We start from the raw sequence: 17,400 nt of genomic DNA on the forward strand, positions 1-17,400 counted from the left end.
GTCCATATCCTTGGATACTCTCCACAAGCTAGGGAATATATGTTTAGAAGACCTAACTTGGAAGTGATGGATCAAGATAATTGAGAGCTCAAGACTTTAGTATATATATCAGCCAACTGCTCGGAAGATGTGATGGGAAGCAAACAAAGAAGTCCTTGATGTGTCTTTTCTCTAACAATATGACAGTCTATTTTTATGTGTTTGATGAGTTTGCGGAACACTGGATTTGCTGCAATGTGTAACGTTGACTCGTTATCATAGTAAAGTAAGGTTGGTTGCTAGAATGAAACTTCTCTAGAGACTACTTTGTTTCTTTGACTTTTATGATACAAAAGAGGACCCAAGATAAATGTTAAATCCAGTAACAAAGCGCCTCGTGTTTGGGCATGTAGCTTAATCACTATCACTATAAGCCTTCAGTTGAAGGATTGAATCACATAGAAAGAATAAATCGAGGCTTGGAGTTCCTTTGATGTATATTAGAACACACATGGCAACATTACAGTGTAAGTGATGGCTTCGAGAGAATTGCGAAAGTTGTTGCATTGAAAAGACTATATTTGATCGAGTGTTGGTGAGATACGTAAGTTGTCCTATTAAGCGTCTATAAGCAAGAACATCTTAGAATGTTTCATTTGAATCATATGAGAATTTTTTTGCAATGTCAATAAGCGTGTTTGATGATTTGTAACCCAAGAGACCTTCCTCAAATAACAACTCTAAAGCATATTTTCATTGATTCACCAAGATTCCACGTTTGCTTCATGCTACTTCTAATCCAACAAAGTGCCTTAAGGTGCTTAAATCTTTAATTCAAAAAGAAGTACCCGAAGCTTGTTTGATAGTTCTAATTTCCTATCCATCATTTCTAGCCAATATATCATCTACGTGTATTAACAATGTTGTGAAAGATCCAATAAATGACTTTATAAATAAGGAATAATCATGTATTGATTGGGAATAACCTGCAGAGATGAGAAAAGATGATAGCCAAGTGTAGATTGTTTTTTCATCATCCCCACTAGTTTCTTCTAACAACCAATCATTACTATTATCAACATCCTTTATGAGAATAGGATCCACCACATAAGAACAGTCAAAACTTTCATTAAGAGCTTAATTATATTTAATGAAAACTAAGCTTGCAATCTTTGATGCTCAAAGTTTGCTTCTCATCTTAGAATGAATCTATTTTATCATAAAAAAATATATAATTTTTACACTTTCAATATTATTAGACCAAACACTTCAAATGATATTTACTTATGTGCTCAAAAGTGTTCCAATTTCGTTTATATCAAGATAAACTACAAGTCAAACTTAATTCTCTAATGACAATATTTTGTAAATGTGGCGTACATACTCCTTAGTTCTTCCACCATTCAGTTGCAAGATATCTAATAACTTATTAGCATTGCTATCTTATATCTACATAATTGTATCATAATAAAAAATTAAACAAATCTCTTACCGGGAGCTATTGTAGCCATTTGTCTTTTTGGTTCACTTAAACTAAAGAGATCTTCAACTCTTCTATATGCGAACATCTGAAATATAGCATTGTTCATATCCTCTTCACTTATACATAACTTTTCAATACATTTATACAAGCCCTCCACAATTTAAGATCATTTTTAATTTGTTTATTGCCATAAAAAAATTGAGGATTCGGATAATGACTTGCAACATGCAATGGGTGATGAAGCTAACACTCTCATCTTTTATTAATTATAGCAAAAATCTCCTTTTACTTGTCTTCATTTCCTTTGAATGCATTCTTTAGCTCTATCAATTATTTCATATATGTAACCTATAATAGATTTTCTTTCATTATCAATAAGCCACAAAACTTGCACAAGTGGCCCTATAGCCTTAAGAGTGAAAATAACATCATTTCAAAAAAAAAAAAAGGCATAAACATAGTATGTGTTGCTCTTTTTCCTTTAGTTTCTTTGGTTATTGTGAACTTCAACCCAGCAATGGCTCAAGAGTTTTTAGGACCTAAAGTAAATTTAAAAATGAGGCTTTTTTAATAATAAAATAATTTATTATATTAGTTGAGAATTATAGTTAATTAAATATTATTTGTAATATCAATAAAAATTTAATAATTAAATTAAATATTTGAATTATAAACTATTTTTAAATTTAATTTTTTTAATTTTTAAAGGTATATTAAAACTAAAAAAAAAAAATTGGGGGCGTAATGCCCTTGCCTTACCTTCCTGGGCCTTAGGCCGACCCTGCTTCAACCACTCATTGAAAGTCAATATTTTTTTAAGGTAGTTTTTTTTTTTATTATGCAACCTTGTAATATGTGGAATGTTACAGTAAATCTTGTCACTCCATATCTAACCAATTCATTTTTATTTGTAAACCTCCTCATAATGTTTAAAGTCAATGAATGATTATAAAAAAAACCCACAAGTTAAACTCCTTTTTGTATTGTTCTCTTGAAATCACTCTTTTCTCAATGTATTCCAATATCAAATCAATACAGTTTGTAGTGCATGGAGTTCAAAACTGTTAGAACTAAAGTACAAGAATAAGTGTTAGATGTTGTACATAGGCCTAGGATATGACAAGTTTACTTTAGAAGAAGGGTACCGATTGTTAACACTAAAGGGACGGTTAGTTAATTAGTTAGTATGACAGTTGTAATGATTAGTGAATATAAATAATTGCAAAACAAGTTGATAGAAGCATTCATTCTTCTTCCTTGATTTGCTAGAAAAAGGAGATTCTATCTCTATAGATAGCACATTGCTTTTAGGGTCTACAATGTAAGTATAAATTATTCTTCTCTTTGATCGTTCAATAAAAGAATTCAATCTTTTTCTTCCAAAATTCCTCTTTTCTCTCTCAGGTCTTATCAATTGGTTTTGTTGCCAAGTCCCATGTCCACAAGAATGAATAAGCAAGTTAAAGCATTGGTGTCTAAAGTTCACAATATCAACACAACCATGATCGTCATAATTCTTTTAGAGAACAAATGAAGGAGGTGCAAATTATGTAACAAGCTTTGTTGAGAGAAATTCAAAAGTTGAACGGCAATAGACTGGGTGCGATTCTAGAGGAAGAGAGGTCGCAAAGTGAAAATTCTTATACTGTGAATGGAGATGCAGAATTTTGTTCATTTGTGAAGAAAATGGAACTTCTTTCTTTCAACAAAATAGATCCAGCAGGGTGGATTTGCAGAGGCGAGACCTACTTCAAGGTTCATGGAACATCTAAAGTTGTGAGGATGAAGCTTGCTAAGATCTATATAGAAGGGAAAACTATTCACTGGTTCAAATTGTGGTATACAGAGGACAATCCAATTTAGGAGAACCTCAAGCAAGCAATGATTGTTAGGTACGGAGTAGATCATCTTCATAATCCTTTTGAAGAATTGAAATTAATCAAGCAAAAAGATTCCATGGAGGAATTTATTGAGGCATTTGAAGTATTAGCCTTTCAAGGGAACATAAGTGGGAAGATATCTGCCAACTGAGTATGAGTGGGAACATAAGTGGGAAGAATAAGATTCTGAAGGAGAGCATCTTGTACCAGGTGGCAGTCAACTTCGATGTGCTTAGTTCGTTCATGAAATATCGGGTTTTTGGCAATGTGGAGCGCTGTCTACCTGTCACATGAGAGGCACACAGGCTGTTTAAGAGGAATGACGAGGTCAAAGAGAAGTGTTTTTAACCATTGAATTTCACAAGTGGTATTAGCCATAGAACGATATTCCGCCTCAGCTGAGGAGTGAGACACCGTATGTTGTTTCTTTGTCTTCCACAATATCAGTGAGTTGCCAAGATGGATAAACCAACCCGTGATGGATCTGCGAGTAAGGGGGTAGCTTGCCCAATCCGAGTCCTACCAACTATGGAGTGTGAGACAATTATCCCTTCTTAACAGAATACCTTGGTCAAGTTTCCCTTTCAAGTAGCGAACAACTTGCATAGCTGCCTGCAAGTATTCTTCTCTTGGTTGCTGCATAAATTGTGACAGAACGTGTACATTGTATGATAGCTCTAGCCGAGTAAAACACAAGTATATCAACTTCCCCACAAGCCAACGGTACTGACTAGGATCGGAGAGCAGTGGACCGTCTGCCAAAGCTAGTCGATGATTCTCCTCTAAAGGTGTTGAGACTGGCCTTGATCCTAGAAGCCCATTTTCCATGATAATGTCCAAAGCATATTTACGTTGGTTAAGAAATAGTCCAGTGGGAGATCAAGCCACCTCCACTCCTAAGAAGTACTTGAGTTTTCTCAAATCTTTCATATAAAAGCATGTGTGAAGATAGTCTTTGAATTGTTGAGTAGCGGAAGCATTATTACTGGAAATAATGAGATCGTCAATGTAAACAAGAACAACAAGCTGTTTGTGTTGGTGACTGAGCACGAACATGGAATGATCTGAGGTAGATTGCCGAAAGCCATATTGAAGAAGGGCAGTTGAGAGTTTGGCAAACCAACAACGGGGAGCTTGGCACAATCCATAAAGTGATTTTCTTAGTTTGCACACCATTCCGTGGTGTTGAACAGCGAAACCAGGGGGTAATTTCATGTATACTTCCTCGGCAAGATCACAGTGTAAGAATGCATTATGAACGTTCATTTGGTGGAGATCCCAGTCTTTGGCAGCAGCCACTGCTAACACCGTGCGAATGGTAACCATTTTCGCCACTGATGCAAATGTTTCATTGAAATTCATTCCCTCTACTTGATGATTTCCAAGCATAACCAAGCGAGCTTTGAATCGTTCAATGCTCCCATTCGAGTTGTACTTAATCTGATAAACCCACTTGCATCCCAATGCTTTCTTTTCGGGAGGCAAGATGGAGACATCTCATGTCCTATTGTCTTGCAAAGCCTGAATTTTGTCTGCCATAGCTGCTTGCCATTGAGAGTCCAGAACGGCTTGTTTAAAATGTATGGGTTCTTGTTCAGCTTCTATTGCTGCAAGGAAAGCACGGTGGTTTCTAGAGAATTTATCATAAACAATGTAATTATCTAATGCATAGAACTTACCTGAAGGTAGCTACGGAGAAAGGGAGTGGATGGAAGGGCTTGTTGATCTGATAACATTAGTTACATACTCTCTAAGACGTATGAATGGGTGCTTCACTCGGTGCCCTCTGCCAAGTAGAGTTTCAGGCGGTTCTTCGGCGATGTGGGAAGTGGAAGCATCATCAACATAAGGTGAAGAGGTCACAATGGCTTCGGTTGCAGCAAGTGGATTGTCATCACTTGAGTGATAACTGGACCCGAATCCGGCGAGATAGGTTGAGAAAGAAAAGGAAATTCATGTTCCATGAACCTAACATCTCGAGAAATAAAAAAAATATTATTTTCTAAATCATATAATCTCCATCCTGTCTTTCCAAAAGGATACCCCACAAAGACACACTTTCTAGATCTGCTTTCAAATTTGTCTCCCTTTGTGAGTTGATTGTGTACGTAACAAAGAGAGTCAAACACCTTTAGATGGTCATAGTTATGGGGCTTTCTATACACCATTTCATATGGAGTTTTCCCTTGAAGAATAGATGAGGGTGTTAAATTAATTAGGTGTTTGGCGGTCAGGATGCATTCTCCCCAAAAATTGATTAGCAAACCTCCTTGAAATCTAAGAGCTCTGGCCACATTTAGAATATGTCTCTGTTTTCGTTTCACCCTTCCATTTTGTTGAGGTGTTCCAACACATAATGTTTGATGAATGATCCCATGTTGGATAAAATAAGACTCTAAACACATAAACTCTGTTCCATTATTACTTCGTACCCTTTTGACGAATTTGTTGAATTGGCACTCAATGAGAGCAAAGAAATTCATGAGACTTTTTGAAACTTCTTTCTTTTCACATAACAGATATATTCATACTGATCGAGAATAATCATCCACTATTGTTAAGAAATATGAAGCTCCACAAGACGAGGGAGTTTTGTAAGGTCCTCATAAATCACAATGTATTAAATCAAAAATAGATGCAACACAATAATTGCTTAAAGGAAATTTTTCTCTTGTTTGTTTTGACCTCTCACACACTTCACATAATTTATCCCGGTTTTCAACTTTACAATCATTAGATATACTAGGTAGCATTCGAACAACTTTGTGAGATGGATGCCCCAGCCGCTTATGCCAAAGATCAAATTGATTTTCCACACTGATTTGACATGCTATATGAGTTCCTTGAAATAAATAAAGCTCATCCTTCTGCTCACCGCTCCAATCAGCGTCCTCGAAGTGAGGTCCTGCATTGCACAAAACCTATTAGTAAATAACACCACACAATCCACTTCATCAATTAATTGTGATATTGAAATTAAATTGCATTGCAATTTTGGGACATATAACACATTCTGCAATTGTAGACCTTCTTCAAGTATCACAATTCCTTTTTTATTGGCAAGAACATGTTCTCCATTTGGCAATCCCACTGCATTTGCTGTCACACTGTGCACATCTCGCAAATTTTTTGAGTTTCATGTCATATGATTACGATAATCCACAATCCACATTATCCCTTACCAGTCATTCTTTCTGATTCCTTTCCTTTGTTACCATTAATTAGTTTGATCAGAGTCTGTCATTGCTCATCACTGAGTCCTGTCACGGCATTACGACATTTTCCTCCTTCATTATTGCACACTTCAGTCGTGATGCGTGCTGTGTTCGCGCGTGCTGTCCTGGCCTTTCCACGGTTGTTCTGTTTCTGAACGTCTTTCTCATTGGTTCTTTCACCTCGTGGATGATCACCCCACCACTCTGGATATCCCACCAGCTGGAAACATCCATCTATATCATGCCCAGACCTACCACAATGAGAACAAACCAACTGTTTGGTTTTAGTCCGTCCCTTATTTTTGTACGTTGTCTGTATTGACAACCCCATCACCACTCCCTTTTCTTCCTTTGCTTTTGTAATTAGCTTCATCCTTTCTTCCTGCATCAAAGTGGCGTAGACTTTGTTGAGGGAAGGCAATGGATTAATGGCCAGGATGCTTGATTGGACAGTCCCATATCCAGCTTCATCCAGACCCATCACGAATTAATGAACTTATTCCTCTTCTCTCCTCTTTTCTAACTTTAATCCAATGCCGCACTTGCATCATTTGCATGTGCATATTGATTGGGATTTATTCATAGTTCGTCAATTCGTCCCAAAGGGTTTTCAATTTTTCATAGTACGTGATCATGGCTATTCTCTATTGCTTGCATTCCGCCAGTTCAGCCTTCAGCTGCTGAATCCGAAGCCCATTTACTATGAAAAAACGTTCTTTGATGTCTTCTCATAGATCCTTCGCATTTATTACATATGAAATTGTGAATCGCAGGGTTGGTTCAACAGTGTTCAAAATCCATGAAATGATCATGGATTGCACAGTCCACCGATCTTTAATTTCGCTTGTGCTTTCATCTGGCTTTTTATTGGTTCCATCGAGGAACCCCTATTTTCTTCTGGCACACAGTGAGACCTTCACAGCTCGTGCCCATTCCTCATAATTTTCTCCACGGAGTTGCACTTGCGTGATAACATTTTTGAGATTGTCACTTGCATTCAGATCATAAGGTGATGGGTCCTTCTTGGTCCCATCCCTTTTTCTTTCCTCTGTCTGAGGTGTCTCATATCCATCTATCATTGCTGCAGTTGATGTTTTCTTGTGTACGCTGTTTCTCAGAGCCGAGAGTTAACCCTCTCTAATACCATGCAAGATTTCGTATATACTTTCAATTATCTGTGTCTATTTTATTGATTGCTGAATCCATATATATACATAGCTGAATGATTCTAAATACAACAACTATCTAAATACAGAAAGGAGGAAAAAACATATTTACAGCATCTACCTAAAATAAGAAAGGGAAATTAGCTGCATATTTGTCCTAACAAATCTGCTCAATCATCAATTAGAATAATCCTTGATTATAACTTTGATATGATTGGATTTGGGCTTGATATGGAGAGGATTCTGTATTACAAGTTCCCAAAATGCATAAAATTCAATATCTCATATACTTTGTGGGAGAGTTGAAAGAAGAGATTCGATAGCGAGTACAAACCGCAGATCCCTCAACGAGAAATCACATGATAAGGCTTGTAAGAGACATAAAGGTAGATTTGATGAAGGGAACAACATTGAACTTCTCACGTAGTCAAAGTCCTTTCAATGTTGGTTATGTGGGATCTGCGTTCAAAAGAGATGCGTCTATTGCGTTTTGGTCAAGTTCTGTCATCCAACACTAGACAAGCTAAGGCCCAAGGTGTTAGTGTTAATTCATCTCCTGTGACATTGTTTGATGTAACTGAAAGTGACAGTGATACTAGAAGTAATGGAGCTCGTAAAAAGGGCGTGAAACATCTTTTGCATGCAGAGATGCTTTAGCGACGATGATCAAAGTTGTGCTTTCAGTGTGGGGAAAGGTTCGGTCCTAAGCATATTTATTGCGATCGTTCTTTGCATTTGATATTATTGGTGGAGGACCATGAGGGGGCCATCATTGTTGAGGTTGAACTAGTGAAGGAAGAAAGAGAACTTGAGTGTAAAATGATGGATTTTTTGGGCCTAACTGAAACAAATCTAAATGAGGCTAAAACTATGAAGTTTAATGGAATTTTGTGTGGAATACCATTGGTGGTGTTAATAAACAATGGAGCAAGTGGCAATTTGGTAGCTCCAAGGGTGGTTCAATCTTTGGGTTTAAGAATAGAAAATGAGCTCAAATTGAACGTGAGACTAGGTGATGGCCACGTAGTGATAACAAAGGGATTATGTTCTAAAATCTTTTTACAAATTGGGGACACATATACGTCTTTAATTACTCACGTGTTGAACCTGGGTGGAATAGACTCATTCTTGATGTGATGTGATTGAAAATTATGGGCAAGGTGAAGGCTGACTAGAGGGATGACTATGAAATTCATTTCGCAAGATAATCCATTACTGAGTTGGTTCCTTTTTATCATGTGGTCAGTAATGGAGAGTTGTTGCTGGCTGGATTAGTATGGCAGAGGTTTGAACAAAATGGTAATGAGGTTTCAAACTTGTTCATTGTCCAAAAATAAGAATTTTAGGGACTATTGACGAAGTATGATCATATCTTCAAAGATATAGAAAGGTTGCCTCCTAGAAGAACATTAGTTCATGCGATTAATTTGAAAGATGGTGTAATGTTAAAAAAAAAACCACTAGTTGAAAGACCTAGTTGTCAAAATTTAATTCAAAATGAATCCTCTCTTAGTAAAAATAGTAAGGATATAGATTGATGATATAAAAAAATGATCTATACATTTTTATTTTTTTTTATTAAAAAAAATTGAAAGGCTAGTTAATGTGAGCATTATAATGGATAGAATTACCCTTTTAATAATTTTTTTCCTCTCACATGGAAACCTATAAATTTGGTCGAGGCCTCATGTGTTCTAAATCTTCAATAACTACATAATTATTTTAAGTTACCAATCCATTTTATTACATTCTTTATATAATCTGAACTCATGATTTTAGCAATTGAATTAAATTTCTTCTTTTCCAGAATATCATAATATTTCATTTCATTGATCAAATTTTAATATGAAATTAAGTTGCCTAACTACTCCATTCTTTAGAACATAAATTTATAATAATACTTCAAGACATATACGTTGTAACATATAGTATTGTGCTTCATAGAAATTAGATAGTACAGAAGTTACACTAGACAAAATTACTAAACTTTTACATATATTCTTTTCTTCTTCCTTCTACTTAGTAAGTATCATTAGTGAGCATTTCTGGTTCCAAAAGTGAACTTTGCATCCTTAGCTCCTAAATCATGCTCTCAAAAGTGCTAGCACTATTTTAAATACTGCTACTATATAACAAAATAATCATTAGCTTCTGCTTCAGCATAAGGGAATTATTCATATTCTTTATAAACATCAAAGACTTCCACCATGGTAATCTTAAAACACATCAAGGTAAAAACTAGTTGTGGCATTTGAAATATAACAATAGAGTAAGATAAATATCCCAGTAGAAAAACAAAAATTTCTTATATTTTCTTAACATTTTTCGTATTCTAAACATGTATTTCCTTTACAAAACTAATTCTGATTATTCTTAAGTTAATCTTCTGTTCTCTTTTTTGTATTTTGTTATGTTACTTTGTGCATTCATAACTTGAAATTTTTTGAGCTCTAATTGAGGCATCTTCCTTTTATAATATTTTATGGGCATAGGTAGTGCACAATAATTCTTTCCAAAAGCAAAGACATTTTTTTTCATCAATTTCCTACAGTAAAAAATTTATTCTGAAAATGAAAAACTTAAGTATATCTAGTAACCTCTTAAAAAACAAACAAATCTAACATTTCTTTTAGTAAAAAGATACCTTAATTTTAAAAATTAAAAAAAAAACAACTAAGGAACTAAGTCATTTTTAGTTTTCCTACCTTAGCAGATGGAAAGAGAAAGATTTGTAATAGAAATGTAGTTTTAGTAAGTTGTGTGTTAGTGTGGTGAATTCAAAGAGTTTATTATATATAACTGAGAAAGGTTGATGACATTTTAACAAATGTTACACGAGTGATTTTATTATTTTTTACTGATTTGTTATTCTACATGTGTTAAATGAGTGCTAGAGTAATTTTTAAAATGGTACGTGCTATCTGATTTACTAGTATCATGCCACTTAATGATAATAATGACTTTGACACATTAATTAAGAAATTCTAGAGTAAATTTGATTATTTTGGACAACTATTACCGTGACTTTTTCATTCAAACGTTTCCTTATCCTCCTTGATTTATTTCTTGTTTAGTTACTATTTTAATTATGATTGTTTAAATGTATTAATTAGATTATTCCATGATCCAAATTTCACATTGACTAATATGGTACTCATGTTTTTCTTCTGCTTAAAGGTTATATATACTTATATTAAACTTTTAGAGTATACAAAATATATATTAATTTATCATATAGCTAATTATTGTTGTTGTTGTTATTATTATCATTATCATTATTATTATTATTATTATTATTATTATTATTTGAATACCTTACATATGGTGAAATTCCTGTCAACGTTATTATTATTATTTGAATACCTTACAGTTGGTGCAACTCCTGTCAACGTTAGGCCTTATAAATATCTCCATCATCACAAAAATGCGAGAGCAAAAAAGTGCAAGAATTGTTGAAACAAATGGGTTATCTAATCCAGTTCTAATTTATTTTCTAGCCTAGTGATATTGGTAAAAAAGGATAATTATTGGAGGATGTATGTGGATTATCACGCCTTAAATACAATTACAATCTTACATAAATTTTCAATACGTGTTGTAAAAGAGTTATTAGATGATTTGTGTAGATTTAATTATTTTTTTCAAGTTATATCTTAAATCCTATTATCATCAAATACATATAAGGGATGAAGATATGCTCAAGACAACATTTTGCACATATGAGGGTCATTACGAGTATCTTGTCATGTCTTTTGGCTTGATTAGTACTACTTATTATCCTTAAACTGATGGACAAATTAAAGTTAATAATCAATGTTTGGAGACTTACTTGTGTTGTTTTGCCTTAGAACAACCTAGAAATTAGTCTTTGTGGGTCTTTTCAGAAAAATTATGATACAATACTACATATCATTCTTCTATTGATACTAGACCTTTTGAGGTTGTGTATAAAGAAAGCTCCCTATGATTCTTAAGTTAGTGGAAGGGGAAATAAGGGTGAAAGCAGTGGCTAGAGAGCTTAAAGATCATTTACTTAGAGCTCAGGAGCACACAAAGTGGTATGTGAATAAGCAATAAAGATACTTAGAGTTTGTGGTTGGCAATTGGATTTTCTTGAAGTTGAGGCCTTATAAGCAACATTCAGTCACTATTAGAATACACCCAAAACTTGCTCTTAAGTTTCTTAGTCCCCTCATGGTCTACAAATTAAATTTTCCTTCTACATAAAAAATCTATCTTATATTTCATGTTTTATAGTTGAAGAAGGCGGCGGACCAATATTTAGCCATTGTGAATCTATCTTAAGGCTTGGAATTTGAAGATGCGGTTGCTCCTGAAGTTATTCTGGGCAGTTGTATGGCTTTTGTGTGAGAAAAAAATTCAATAGTTTTTGATTTAATGCAAAGGTTTTCCTCTTACAAGAATCACTTGGAAGGATGAGTTCACTCTAAAAAATTAATTTTCTTCATTCAGCCTTGGGAACAAGGTTGCAACTTGAGGTGGTAGTATTGTTAGAATCAAAGTACAAGAACAACTATTAGATGTTGTACATAGGCCTAGGATATGGCAAGTTTACTCTAGAAGAAGAGGACTAACTATTAACACCAAAAGGACAATTACTTAGTTAGTCAGTTAGTTAGTATGACAACTATAATGATTAGAAGATATAAATAATTGTAAAATAAGTTGTTAGAGACATTTATTCTTCTTCCTTGATTTGCTAGAAAAATGAGCTTCTATCTCTTTGGAGAGCACATCGCTCTTGGGGTCTATGCTACATGTGTAACTGATTTTTCTCTTTGATAGTTCAATAAAAGAATTTAGTTTTTTTCTTCCAAAATTTCTCTCTTTTCTCTCTCGGTTCTTACTACAACAAAAAAAAAAAGTGATCTTTTAGCCTACAACAACTTACCTAAAATTAAATTACATAGTTTAAAATTAGAAACTAATAAAATAGGAATATAAAATGTTAAAATGATATTACTTACGAGTTAAGAACAAATCTCACTAACTAACACATAATTACTTTGATTGTTAATGACTACTTACACAACCTTTTTCTCTCCAATCTCCTCAATAAAACTATCAAAGAGCTTAAACAACTTTTCTCCAATTTTTATATAAGTAGATGCATCAATGCTCTTCATAGACATACAACTAGTTGGACAATTTATTAAGAAACTGATTGGTGTTCTATTTTTTTTATCTACTCATGCATCTGACATAATTAAACATCCACACTTTTTTCTTTCTTCTTCATGATTTTTCAACATTTTTTTGTATATCTTAACTCTTTTTTAAGAAGAAAAAATATACACTGATGATAGTTATGAGGCTTTAGGTGTAGGCCATAATTTTCAATAGCTTCAACCATAATTTAAAACTTTTTGAGCGCACAACATTGAAAGCAATTTTATTCCTATAAAGGAATCACTCAATATATTAAATTGTTCTTGCTCTTTCCTCATTGACACAAGCATTATTTATAATTGCTTGTCTTTTTGCCTTTACTAATTTGATAATTTGTTTCTAGACTTTTGAATCACAATAAATCCAAGGGGCCCTATACATTTATTCCTTTTTTTGTGGCAATACAACCATTAATATAAGTTGATGCAACACTTAAGGTTGCAGGTCTTTTTCCATTGTAAATATTTTGAATTTCTTGTAGCTCTGCTTCCTCATCATCATCTTCATTATGTTTAAGTAAATATGTCTCTTTCTTATATATATTTTTTTTCATGAGGTGCTATTAGTGTTTTTTTATTTCTCTAAGAATTATTAGGCCACTATCAACATCTCCCTTCAGTCTTATCTAATGTCTCTTTACTTGGGTAATATCACTAGTAATAATTTTTTTTTACCAAAATCATAACAAATATTTAATTATTGATGTCTTTCATATCGTTCCATTGCCAACCTATATCTAAATTATTTCTAGTTGGCTTCACTAATGCACACAAAGATGAAAATTAAAAAACAAAGAAAACTAGAAAACAGAGAATGTTCAACCACCAAAAAATGTGTAAGTTCATCGAAAGTTTTGTCAAAAATTTTGTCAAAGATAAAAAGGATGACTAAAAATATTTCGATCACGTCGGAAGCTTCACTAAAGTCGAAGAAGACAATTAGAGATGAAAAAGACAATTAGAAACCATTTAAGTCACGTTAGAGGTTTCATCAAACATAAAAAAGATGACCAGAGATGGTCTATGTCACGTCAAAAGTCTCAACGAAGATGAAGAACACTAGAGATGTAAAATAGAATAAAGAACTAAGAGATTAGAATAAAAAGGCTTAGGGCTCACGAGGAAGGGAGAAGATGATATTGAAAAGTAAGGAGAGAAAAAATCCTAAGATTGACCCCCTTAAAAGTCACTCAACTTTCAGAAACAAAGGGTAAAGTTAAGATTTGAGCGCAGATGGAATAATGGGTGTGATGACTACGATTTTTCCTGCTTTTGACTGTGATTCGTAACGTGATGGCTACTATTTTGAAAAGCGACACAATGAGGTCTTCATAGTGGCACCATGTCACTTTGTTGTAATAGCAGTGGATATGGTCTATGAGTGCTACCATGTAAACATCTTCCTTTAAATCTCCATGCAAGAGTAATCTTATAGTTGTCATCTTAGCTATTTAAGAAAATATATCAAGATAATTGATGTCATGTTGTATCAATGTTAATAGTTGTTAATCTTATTATACTCTTTGACTATTAATCTAACTTTATATCTATTAATGTTCTTGTTAGTTGTATATTTTATTTTTAATACCCACTTGCACCTAATAGGAAACTTGTCTTTTACAAAATTTGTAAAACAAAAGTTTAGTCTATTTCTAGATCAGATAATTCAGATTGAATGGTCATTATCCAACATTCATGTTATATATTACTTTTGCATGTGATCTTAGCTTAACACAAGAAGACAAAGACATAATAAAAGAAAAGTAAGAAGAAGATAGTGTTCGAACACAAAACAAAAGACAATGGATATAAAATATGTGAAAAATGATCAACAATATTAAAGTTGCAATGATAAACCTTTAAATAACTAAGGGAGGCTTGTTTTGTTTTGTTTTTGTTTTTTTTTTGTTGGTTGATCCCTATGAGTATTATTGATAATGAGATTAGGTTCTTATGATGCATCTGAAATAAGCACATTAGGTGTGTGATCTACAAGAAATGGTGAAAATTTCAAGTTATAGTTTGTGAGAGGTTGGTGATCACTTCATAAGTAAATGGTGGAGTGTTAAATATAGGTGAGATGAGAGTGTTAATTTTATTGTTATTGATATGAGAGCATGGGAATATATATTCAAAAAGGACAAAGTCTCTAGATGTAATTTTCTAGTGTGAAAATTTAATAGAACATATCTTTTTGTCCCACTTTAAAACCAAGAAAACACATATACAAGTATAGGGATCAAACTCTATTTGATGTAAAGATGCAATGCTGGCAAAATATAAATAAGGAAAATCTTTTAATTAAGAGAAATCGGGATGAATTTTATAAAGAACTTTATATGGAGAATAATACTTCAAAACAAGTGTAAGTAGCATATTAATGATGTATGCAACATGTAACACCACATATGACCAATATGTTCTTAGTAAATTTGATTGCAACATTAGAGCTTGCATTACAATAAGCAAATCTTCATGTTTAGTTTCAATAATACTATTCTGTTGGGTGTGTTAACACAAGTAGTTTGATGAATTATTTCCTTAGAAGCATATAAATTTGATATAAAAAACTTTTTTCATTATCACTCCTATTAACCTTTATGCTTGATTCAAGTTGTGTTTTGCACTAAGGCCACAAGTTTTGCAATATTTTTGGTGTTTCAAATTTTGTTTAAAAGAAAAAACTAAGTAAAATGTGAATGATTATCAACAATTGGAAAAATATATTTGTGCCCATGAATGGATGGTTAGGAGTAAGGTCTCTACAAGTCAATGTGTATAAGGTCAAAACATTGTGTTGTCTTAGATGTACTAATAGGAAGTGAAAGTTTTTTTTACTTGACATAATAACAAATATCACAAACAGACTTGTCATATTTGTTTGACAAGCAAATCTTCTTTTTATAATATCAACACATTTATTTGAAACATGTCCTAGACAAAAATGCCAAAGTGTTTTATCATGAGCAAAGATAAAATTAACAACATTAATAAGAGATGGTGAAAATTTTGGATTCTTGATGCATTAAAGTGTTTGATAGGCAAACACCCTAAATATGTAAAGTTGATAATGCAGATTAGTTGAACAAATTCTTAATGAACTCTTGTTTTTAGATATGACAATGAATAGAATATCAAAGATAAGAATGTAAGATAAATTTGTAGTTAAATTGGCTACAAAACACAAATTGAAAGAAAAACAGGGAATATAAAGAACATTATGTAGAACATGATTCTAAGGAACACACTTCCAAAAAAATTAGTGACTACCTTATTTCCATTTGGTAATTTAATATCTATAGGATTAATATGACAAAATGAGGCAAAATGGAAAAAACAAGAAGATATGTGGTATTTGGCACCACTATCAAATATCCATGAACTAAAAGAGAAAAAAATTACCAACATAACTTGAAGTGGTAGCAGAAGATGGAATGACAGAGACTTGATTTGAAACATTATTGTTGCTAGATTGAGACTATTGAAGAAGTGTTAAATGACCTTAGTATTGCTCAGGAGTAAAACCAAACTGCAAAGGTTACATATCTCCCTTAAAACTTTTATTTTCTTATCGAGTAGTTTCAGGATCAATAACTTGAAATGTTGCATTAGCATGAATTTGATCATGGTTCTATTTCTTAAATTTGAAGTGTGGTGCAAAATCATGCTTCCTATAACGTGATTCCACAATATGGCTTGATCTACCATCGTGATTGCATACTTTCGAGTTACTCTTATGTCTCTAATTACCCTTAAATTGAGAAACATACTTTCTTTCATTACCAAAGAAAGTAGAACTATAACTATTATTATTATTAAAATTTTCTCTCCAAGTAACTATCATCACATTAAATTGATTTTGAGTCACAAAGTATCTACCTCTTATGTTGAACCACTAAAGTAAAAATAATTAAGGGATGAAAGAGGATTCATTAATATATTTTGAATCTTCACACTGGAGTAAGTATCATTTAATCTTTGAAGGAACTTAATGATTTAATCTTGGGTTTTATACTAAATGATTGACAAGTGCATTTCATGAGCATTCTATGGCACAAGTTCATTGTGGACGAAAAACATCAAACTCATTATAAAGGATCTTTTAGTTCAGTAAAATAGTCAATAACACTTAACTCTCTTTAGCTAAAAGAAGAGATCAATTCTTGAAGATATGCAATGTGATACATAATTTCCTTATGAGACTTTCTCCCATGTAGGATATATTGCAATTTTGTAAGACTTGGAGCTTCAATTGTTTCGTTAATGAATTCGAACTTGTTCTTAAAAATGAGACACATACGAATTGATCAAGACCATTAATGATAATTTAATCCATTAAGACAGTAGAGACAAGGGCAAGTGACAGACTTTGGAGAAGAGGACCCTATGATGGATCAATACTTCAAGCGTCATTCTGAAAGCAGCAACAAGCTCTGATACCATAACAGAAAATAGGAAACGAGAGAGAAATAATACAAAATATTAAGT

This window comes from Abrus precatorius, unplaced genomic scaffold (genome assembly GCF_003935025.1).
Source record: "Abrus precatorius isolate BTA unplaced genomic scaffold, Abrus_2018 Scaffold7, whole genome shotgun sequence".
In the NCBI taxonomy this organism is placed as follows: Eukaryota; Viridiplantae; Streptophyta; class Magnoliopsida; order Fabales; family Fabaceae; genus Abrus; species Abrus precatorius.